Source organism: Crocodylus porosus, unplaced genomic scaffold (genome assembly GCF_001723895.1).
Source record: "Crocodylus porosus isolate Cpor-Errol unplaced genomic scaffold, CroPor_comp1, whole genome shotgun sequence".
NCBI lineage: Eukaryota > Metazoa > Chordata > Crocodylia > Crocodylidae > Crocodylus > Crocodylus porosus.
Genome location: NW_017728951.1, coordinates 28,241,056 through 28,250,964, shown reverse-complemented (window position 1 = coordinate 28,250,964; position 9,909 = coordinate 28,241,056). Strand labels below are relative to the sequence as shown.

The 9,909-nt window shown below is 52.4% G+C and overlaps 2 long non-coding RNA genes across 2 annotated transcripts in view; one reads left to right on the top strand and one right to left on the bottom strand.

The window, feature by feature from the left end:
* LOC109323876 overlaps window positions 1–2,150 on the bottom strand; it is a 14,775-nt gene extending 12,625 nt beyond the window's left edge. Inside the window, exon 1 of the long non-coding RNA XR_002104763.1 lies at window positions 2,138–2,150. This is a non-coding gene — a long non-coding RNA (uncharacterized LOC109323876). The remainder of the gene's footprint in view (window positions 1–2,137) is intronic.
* LOC109323875 overlaps window positions 1,702–9,909 on the top strand; it is a 23,543-nt gene continuing 15,335 nt past the window's right edge. The window contains exons 1-2 of the long non-coding RNA XR_002104762.1: window positions 1,702–1,714; window positions 5,694–5,698. This is a non-coding gene — a long non-coding RNA (uncharacterized LOC109323875). The remainder of the gene's footprint in view (window positions 1,715–5,693; window positions 5,699–9,909) is intronic.

Below are 9,909 nucleotides of genomic sequence, written 5' to 3'. Positions count from 1 at the left end.
AACCTAAACCTATCCTCCCTCAGCTTGTGGCCATTGTTCCTGGTGACTCCAAGGGGGGCCCTGGTGAACAGACTTTCCCTGAGTCCCTGCTGCTGGCCCCTGATAAAGTTGTAGGCAACCACAAGATCCCTTGAGTCTTGAGGCGACTGAAGAGATTCAGGTCCCTCAGCTTCTCCTCATAGGGCTGGCCACGGAGGCCCTCAACCATATGAGTGGCCCTCCTCTGGACCTTCTCCAGGTTCTCCACATCCTTCTTTAAGTACAGTGCCCAGAACTGGACAGAGTACTCCAGCTGCAGCCTGACCAGCTCCGCATAGAAGGGGAGCAAGACCTCTCTGGACCTGTTAGCGATGACCCCGTTGATGCATAACAGGGTGTGGTTGGCTCTGCCTATTGCTTCATCGCATTGGCGACTCATATTCATCCTCGAGTCAATCCTGACTCCAAGATCCCTCTCTGCCTCTGGGCTACTGAGAGGGTCAGCCCCTAACCTATAACCATAATGCTGGTTCCCTCTCCCCAGGTGCAGCATCCTGCACTTGTCCTTGTTGAACCGCATCCTGTTCAGATCCGTCCACTTCTGTAACCTATCCAGGTCTGCCTGGATGTGGTCCCTGCCTGCCGGTGTATTCACTTTACCCCACAGCTTGGTGACATCAGAGAACTTGAACAGGGTGCTCTCCACACCCTCATCCAGGTCATTAATGAAGATTTGAACAGCACCGGCCCAAGGACCGAGCCCTGGGGGACTCCACTGCCTACAACCTTCCAGGTCAACAGCAACCTGTTCACTGCCCTCTGGATTTGTCCCTGAAGCCAGTTTGCCACCCATGTGACTGTGCATTCGTCAATGCCACAGTCCCTCAGCTTGCCCATCAGAAATGGGTGGGACACTGTGTCGAAGGCCTTCTGGAAGTCCAAGAAGATGACATCGACTTCCTCCTTCACATCTAAGCTCTTTGTTACCTGGTCATAGAAAGAGACCCGGTTAATCAGGCAGGATTGGCCTTGCATGAAGCCATACTGGTTACCCCTCACCCTCACTTCACCTGCAAGGCTCTCATAAATGTGGCCCTTGATAATTTTTTCAAAGACCTTCCCCAGGATAGAAGTGAGGCTGACTGGCCTGTAGGTACCAGGCTCTTCCTTCCTCCTGTTCTTGAAAATAGGACCACATTGGCCTTTTTCCAGTCCTCAGGGACTTGGCCCAAGCACCAGGAGTCCTCAAACAGCCATGCCAAAGGCTCCACAATGATACCAGCCAATTCTCTCAGAACCCGCGGATGAAGGTTATCTGGGCCCGCTGACTTGGACACATCTAAGCCCTCCAGGTAATCCTTAACCAGGTCTGAACTAACTGTTGGGGGACTCGCATCCTTACCGGGCCTCTTTACACTGTCACCCGAGAGCACCCCATTGTTAGCAGACAGGAACACGGAGGCAAAGAACTTGTTGAAGAGTTCTGCCTTCTCTCACGTGTCCGTCACCAACTGCCCTGCCCTGCCTCGCAGGGGTCCAATGTTTCCCTGAGACTTCTTGCTACCTATATACTTGAAAAAGGACTTTTTGTTATCCTTAATCCCAGAAGCTAATCTAAACTCCAGTGCTGCTTTTGCCTTCCTCACCAAATCCCTACAAGCTCGGGTCAGGGAGGTGTACTCCTCCTTTGTCCCTACTCCCTGCTTCCACCTCCAGAACAGCTGGCTACCACAATGTACAATATCAAAAAGGAGAGATGGCTTGCTACCATAGAACAATTGGATATGACCCACTCAAGCACACAAACATGGTGCATCATTGACTGCCTTACAGGCAAAGGAACCAAAAAACTGACATTGCCTTGTTTCAGCAAACTTCATCACAAAAATATTGTGCAACAGCAAGTACTGTAACCCAAACAAGCAATACACAGAAATGATTAGACACCTGCCTCATGAATGACTTAAATCACCCAATGTCAACGTTAATTTAAGTGCCCCCATCTCTGACAGTGAGTTTGACACATCTATTAAAGTGATCAAAACTGGGAAGGCTGCTGGACCAAATAAGATATTCCCAGAATTCATTACCAAGCTCAGAACTACAATGAAAAGATGATTTCAGCAATTCATGTATAAATTCCTAGAAAGTAACAGACTTCCATAAATTTGGAGAAAAGCTGATGTTATTGCTATCCTGAACCCCAATAAACCAGCAGAGGATCCAAAGAGCTCCCAATCCATCTCACTATTCTGCATTGCATACAAACTCATGACCACATAATCTGAATAAAATAGAGAACATCATTGATCCCCAGATCCCAAATGAAGAAGCTGACTTTTTAGCAGTGTACCACTGACCAAATTATATTACTTACATCTGACATAGAAAACAAATTTGAATCAAGGCAGCAAACAGGCACAGTCTTTATCAACCTTACAGCTGCCTATTAGGCCTGTGTGAGTAGGAAGCTATTCGTTCCTGCTTTGGATCTGGACACTTCAGATGCCAGGAATCCGATCCAGTGCTCTGGACTGGGATTTTGCTTCGCTTTGTCTGAAGCAGCTGCCTTGGAGATCTGGCCATAGGGTATAATGGGGAATCAATGAAATATCTATATCTTTGGGGTTTTTTGCCTTATTTGAATTAAATTTGCAGGAGTGGTGGCTCCTGCTGAGGACACAAAGTCTGCCTAGTTTCAAGAAGATAGGTGCAGGGGTTTGGGGGAAGCTTCACCCCAAATTCTTGAAAGCAAAACTCATGTCACATCTATGTGTTATACCACAGGGGGTTGAAAACTGTAGGGGTAGTAGTCCCTGGTGAGGCCACAAAGCCTGCCAAGTTTCAGCCTCTCTCTAGCCCTAAATCAAGGTGACTCCCAGTGGGGGAACTGCAGTTATGCACAAGCAGCTGCATGGTGATGCAAAGCCACGGTGCTTGGACCCTCCACCACTAGCCCTTTCTGCTCAGGCAGTGGAGACCCCTTTCTGGCAATCATCTGCAGACATGGGGTGAAGTGCCAAGTACCCATGTGGGAGAACCTGCACTTTGAGACTTGGGTGCAGGCCCTGGCTCTGGTAGTGGGGGGCCCCAAGATTGTGGCAGCCCTCTGCAAGGGCAAGGATGTCTTTTTCCTTGCCTCAGAGGCCACTGCACAGAAGGTAGTGGAGACAGGGCTCATGGTGGAGGGTGAGTACATCTGCCTTGAGCCCCTAGAAAAGTTGGGGACCAGGGTGGTCCTCAGCTCTGTCCCCCCTATATTCTTAATTGGGCTCTGCTCCCCAGCTCCAGACCCTGGGAAGGTTTATCAGCCCAGTGGTGGCCCTCTTGCTGGTTGCTGAGACCCCAGCCTCCACCATGTACGATCATTCCATCACCACGTTATGATCCAACTGGTGGTGGGAGTCTGGCTGAAGGCCGAGGGGTACCTTGTGATTCCTTTTCCAGGGGCCCTGGTGAGGGTTTTCTATACATGGGGGAACCTGTGATTCTTTCAGTGCCATGCCTCAGGGCACGTGCATCATGAGAGCCCCATGGGCCAGGAGGAGAGTGCATCCATAGGTCCCACAAGTGAGAGGTGTGCTCCTGACACCAGTGCCTCTCCCCCCTCCAGGCTCCCTGGCACCCCAGCCACAGCATCCAGCCCCCCTGTGAGCTCAGGGGACCCCACCCCAAACCAAGTTTGGTGGGGTCCCGGGGAGGGCAGCAGCAGCCAAGGGGAGAGAGGTAGTGAGGCCCCCCAACCCCAATCATGCCTCTGCTGTAGCTGCCCCACCCCCGCAACCCTCACTTTCTCCTACTGGAGTCTGTCCACCTAAAGACCACCTTATGGCTGAGTGGGTGCAGGTCCCCTCTGAGCACAAAGCAAAGAGGAGGGCCTAGGTGCAGCTGGAGCCCTATGATTTGGAGGACCCCCCACACATGGGGAGAAGGAGCAATCCAGTTTCTGGGAGCCTCCCCAGCTGTGTCTGATACCCACCCCCAGAAAAGATCAAATGGGTAATCTCCATGGAGGAGGCTTTAGGGCTGCTGGACAGCCTTGAGTAGGAGTCCATGGAAGAAGCCCCTCACTCCTCTGGCTAGGGCCCACCCCCTGAAACCATGCCAGGGGGTGCCAAGGCTGAGGCCTTGGCCAATTCAATGGAGGGTCCAGCAGCAGAGCTCTCCCCCTCTGATCTGGGGGAGATGGGCTTTGAGGTTCATCCCAGTGAGTCCTGAGGGGGGAAGACCCTTCTCCTATGACCTCAAGACAAGCACTGAAGCCACCCCAGTGCCTGATGGGTGTCCTCCCTGCTCTATCAACCCCTGCTACTAGTTTGCCAAATGGTCCCACACCAGAGGGGGTTGGGGTGGGGTCCCTGGACCAACAGTTTGATCTTGTTGGGGACCTTGTGCAGACCCCCTGGGGTCCAGCTCTGCCCCACAATCTTGTGAGGAAACCCCACCCTCATCCCAAGGGGCTGCAGAGCTCTCCCAATCCCAGCCAGAGTCTGGGGTCTTAGCAGGCTTGAGGATTCAAACAGCACCTAAGGAGCTTTCTGAACCCCAAGACCAGGAGGAGGAAACCTGAGAACCAGCAGCCTGTGGACCTCTTGGTCCTGCCAGTTCCCAGGGTTCAGCTACTTGCATTTCTTAACTATGAGTACACCTGGAGGTCCACCAGCAAGGTACAGCTCACCTTGGACTGCTGGAGAGATTTTGACAGTGTCTTCACCGCTGCAAGGGTGCTGGTGGAGGAAGGCAAAGGGCCCAAAAGCTGCAATGCCCGGCTCTATAGGTGGGCCCACAGTTTCATAGAGGCTGTCTATACTTATGGGAGGGGGCTGCATGAGGCCCCACACTGGGCATTGAGATGTGTGAGGCCCCTGCTGAACTGTCTACTCCACCCACCTAGCCATGAGGTCATTTAAGGTCATGACCCTCAACATCCATGGCTGCAGGAAGGGTCTCCAGAGTTGCCAGGTGCTCTCCTTCCTTCAGAAAGGTGGGGTACCCTGTGGTATTCTTACAGGAAACCCTGATGACTCCGGCCAACGAGCCTAATTGGAGACTGGAGCGGGGAGGCAGCATACTTTTTAGTCACTTCTCAGCCACTTCTTGTGGGGTGTCCACCCTGTTCTCCCCAGGCCTGCAACCGGAGGTTCTCCAGGATGCTGAGGTGGTGCTGAGCTGCCTGTTGCACCTCTGGGTCCAAGTGCAGGGGTTGGTCCTGAACCTTCTGAATATGTACTCTGTAACAAACCCAGAGTTGGTGGATTTTTTTCCATCAGCTGGGCACTTACATTGGCACCCTCAACCCTCACAAGTGCCTGGTCCTTGGCAGAGACATTAATGCCACCTGGATGCATAAGACCAGTCAGGCAGGGAATGGAACCAGGTCACTGTGGGCATCCTCAGGGAGATCCTGATGGACTACTCCCTGATGGACATCTGGCATGCCTGTCACCCTGCCGGCCCCCCTGCCTTCACTTATGTTGGGGTGGGGGAGGAGCAGGCATGCCACTCCAATTTGGACTGGATTTATATCTCTTTGCCACACTTGCCTGGGCCCACTTTGGCATCTTGCTTAGGCGCTGGCCACACTAGGGCCAGGGAATACAGGGTTGGCCTACTGCCATTTCAGTGACAGTCTGGTGGATGTGGGCTTCAGGGAGGCCTTCTGGGAATTCTGGCTGTCCTGGTAGGAGCAATGGGCAGCTTTTCCCTCTGCTGAGAGATGGTGGGATGTAGGGAAGGTGCGCATCTGACTTTTTGGCTTCAGCTACACTTGGGGGCACACTCAGCAGAGGGAAGCGGTCTGGGAGCAGCTCAAGCGGGTAGTGCTGGAGCTGGAGAGGCACCTGGCCACTGACCCAGCCAACCTGCCCTTCCGTGGAGAGTGTCGGGGGAGGCAGGAAAAGCTTCGTGTTCTGGACGACCCCCACGCCCACTATGCGTTTGTCCACTCATGTGTTGAGCTCCTTTGGGAGATGGACTGTGGGTCCTGCTTCTTCTATGTCCTGGAGAGGAGGAAGGGGGCCACAAAGTAAATCACCTGCCTTCTGTTGAGTGATAGCACCCCCGTCATGGATCCAGGTAAGATGCACTGGGGCACACGGGACTTCTATGAAGAGCTTTTCTCCCTGAGTCTGAGTGATGCTAGAGCCTGTCAAACCCTGCTGGGGGGACTCCCGCAGGTCAGTGTGGGTGACCATAACTGGCTGAAGTCTCCTTTCACTCTGGCCATGTTTTTGGCCACCCTCTGCCTGATGCCTGGCAACAAAGCACTTGTCATCAACTGGCTGACTGTGGAGTTCTACCAGGCCTTCTGGGATGTCCTTGGCCTGGACTTTGCCATAGTTTGGGATGAATTCCAGGGAAGTGGCTGAAGAAGGGTAGTCTCCATGACCTGAGGAACTAGTGTCATAGTGGCAGTGGGGTCCCCCTTTTTAAGGGGATAAAAAAGCCACCTTGGCTGAACAGGGAGCTTCAGGAAAGACTGGGGGCAATGACAGAGATGTATAGGCAGTGGAAGCAGGGGGCAGCCACCAAGGAGGCACACACCACCCTGGCATGCTATTGCAGGGAGTCAGTTAGGCAGGCCAAGGCAGGACTGGAGCTTAGGCTGGCTACAACAATTAAGGACAATAAAAAGTCCTTCTATAGATACATAGCAAGCAAAAACAAAGCACAGAGTAGCATAGGACCCCTGCAGGACAAATCAGGTCAGTTGGTGGTTGAAGCAGAGAAAAAGGCAGAGCTCTTCAATGACTTCTTCGCTTCAGTATTTCTTAATACTGACCAAAACAATCCCCCTACCTTGAGTATAGACAGATGTCCAAAAGGCACCAGACCACCACAGGTTAGTGCTGACTTAGTTAAAGAGCACTTGGAAGGGCTGGATGGGTACAAGTCAGCCGGCCTGGATGACTTCCATCCACAGGTGCTGAAGGAACTGGCCAGTGTCATGCTGAGCCACTGGCATGGCTGTTTGAGCTCTGGATAGGTCCCTGAGGACTGGAAACAGGCCAATGTGGTGCCCATTTTGAAGAAGAGGAGAAGGGAGGAGCCAGGTAACTTTAGGCCAGTCAGTTTTACCTCTATTCCTGGGAAAATACTAGAAACAATCATCAAAAAGCTTATTTGTGAAGGCCCAGCAGAGAAGATGATGCTGAAAGGAAACCAGCATGGGTTCGTCATAGGTAGATCCTGCCTGACAAATCTTATAGCCTTTTATGACTAGGTCACACACTGCCTTGACACAGGAGCTGAGGCCGATGTCATCTACCTGGACTTTAGGAAGGCCTTTGACACAGTTTTGCATCTATTCTCATAGGGAAGCTAATGGGCTGTGGAGTGGATGCCTACACAGTTAAGTGGGTGGCTAACTGGCTTAGGGACTGCACTCAGAGAGTGGTGCTTTCTTGGGTCATTCTTGGTCTGGAAGGAAGTGGGAAGTGGGGTCCCACAGGGTTCAGTCCTTGGGCTTGTGTTAAATATCTTCATCAGTGATCGGGATGAGGGTGTGATAAGCACCCTCTCCAAGTTCACGGATGATACCAAATTATGGGGCAAAGTTAATACACCGGATGGCAGAGAGCAGATACAGGCCAACCTGGACAGGTTAGACTAATGGACGGAATGTAATAGGATGCAATTCAACAAAGATTAATGTAAGGTACTCCACCTAGGAAGGAGGAATCCCCAGCACGCCTACAGGTTGAGGGATGTCCTCCTTAGCAGGTCAGAGGCTGAGAGAGATCTTGGAGTCATAGCTGACTCCAAGATGATCATGAGCTGGCAGTGTAACAAGGCCATCAACAAAGCCAATCACACCTTGTTGTGTATTAGCAGATGCATGGCCAACAGATAAAGGGTGGTGATGCTCCCCCTCTATCCAGCATTAGTCAGGCTGCAGTTGGAGTACCATGTCCAGTTTTGGGTGCCACACTTCAAAAGGGACACAGAGGATTGGAGAGGGTTCAGACGAGGGCCACTCACATGATTAGTGGTCTCCATGAAAGACCCTATGAGGAGAGGTTGAGAGATCTGGATCTCTTCAGCCTATACAAAAGATGGATAAGGGGTGACCTTGTAGCCGCTTATAAATTTATCAGGGGAGGACAGCAGGAAATTGGGGATGCACTGTTTACCAGCATGCCCCAGGGAGTAACTAGGAATAATGGGTGCAAACTAGTGGAGAGTAGATTTGGGTTAGACATTAGGAAGAAATTTTTTACAATAAGGGTGGCCAGAGTCTGGAATGGGCTTCCAAGAGAGGTGGTGCTAACACCTAACTTGGAGGTCTTCAAGAAGATGCTTAACAATTACCTGGCTGGGGTTGTCTGACCTCGGTCCTCTTTCCTGCCAGGAGCAGGAGGTCAGACACTATGATCCATTGGATCCCTTCTGACTCTATAATCTATGAATCTATGGCCCTGTGCATGGGTCTTCCCATGACATGTACAACCTGAAGTCTGGTCCAGGAGGTGATATCTGCCCTACTTCCCAATGCCCTTCCTTTATTGATCAGGTCCTGTGCTCTGGTGGTCCCTGCCTCCCATGTCCTCCAGTCCACTGGAATTTGTCGTGGGGCCGGTGCCACTTCTGGCCTTGCAGCGTTCCCTGCTCCACCACCTGAGTCAGCTGGAGGACACCAAACTGGTCCGCTTTTCCACTGTCTATTGCTGCCACCTCTACACGCTTGTGTGATGTACAATCCATCACGCCATGCTCGCAACCCACCCAGACACCAAGTGGTGGGAACTGCTCAGTTAGGGCATGGCTAGGGCATCCCAGTGGCTGAGTCTGTGCTCCACCCTCACCCCACAAGCCACTGGGGACCTCAGCTGGTGGCTCCTCCATGGAGCTGATGCCATGGGCATGTATGTGGTGAGCTTTACAGACACCTTGGTCTCCTGCTCTTTCTGTGGTCAGAGGGAGACCGTGGTGCACATGACCCTTGAGTGCACTAAGCTGCAGCCCCTCCACCTACAGAGCCTACTCCTGAGGTTCTGGTTGAATTTCACCCCCCACCTTTTTGGTTTTGGTTACCCCATCCACAGCCCCAGACAGTCTTGGGACCTCCTAGTCAATCTCCTTCTGGCCCTGACTGAGTGGGCCCTGTACTTGACCAGGAAGGAGTCTCTGGCTGGGAAGGTGCCTGGAGATGGCATGGCCACTTTCCTCTCCCTTGTCAATGAACATTTTTGGGCAGAGCACCAGTGGGTGGCATCCACTGGCTCCTTGGATGCCTTTGAGGACTGGTAGGTGTGGCCTGAGGGGCTCTGCTCCGTGTCCCCCTCCAGAGAACTTATTTTAAAATTTTGCACATTTGACCCCATATCACTCCTATCCTGTTTCTTCCTTTGTTTTCCCACCAGAAAAAAAAGAGTTGTGTCTTTCAAGCTTTGGCCCACACAGCGGGAGCTCTTAGTTAACTAGGTGGGCCTTAAAACGCACAATCTCTGGAAGATACAAATAGACAGGAGCTTCTGGGGCACAGCCAGTTGGTACCTAGGGACACTACCCCTTGTGCAAGCTGGACTGGTGAAGCAGCTCTGAGTGTTCCCTGCACTCTCTACCCACTTCAGCAGTCTGGCGCTGCCTGGCTGTGACCTGCTGCCACCTGGGGCAGCATGTGGCCCCAAGGCTGTGTGCCTGCCAGACCTGGATGGGGAGTGCACAGCCGTTACGGCATTTACACAGTTTGGCATTGACTTTTGGGATTTTTGTCATAGAAAAATCAGAGCTGCCCCTACCCCCTTCACTCACCAGGATGTGCAGTGCTAAGCAGCAGATATGCAAGTGGTCTGCCCTGTCCTAGCCCCTCACTCTCAACCCACAGCCTGGCCCCCACCCCAGGCCCCTTACTCTTGACCCACATGGCCAGGTATGTGGGTGAGGGGTTTGTGGGGGTGGCTTGGGGGTGTGGGGTTTGTGGTTGGATTG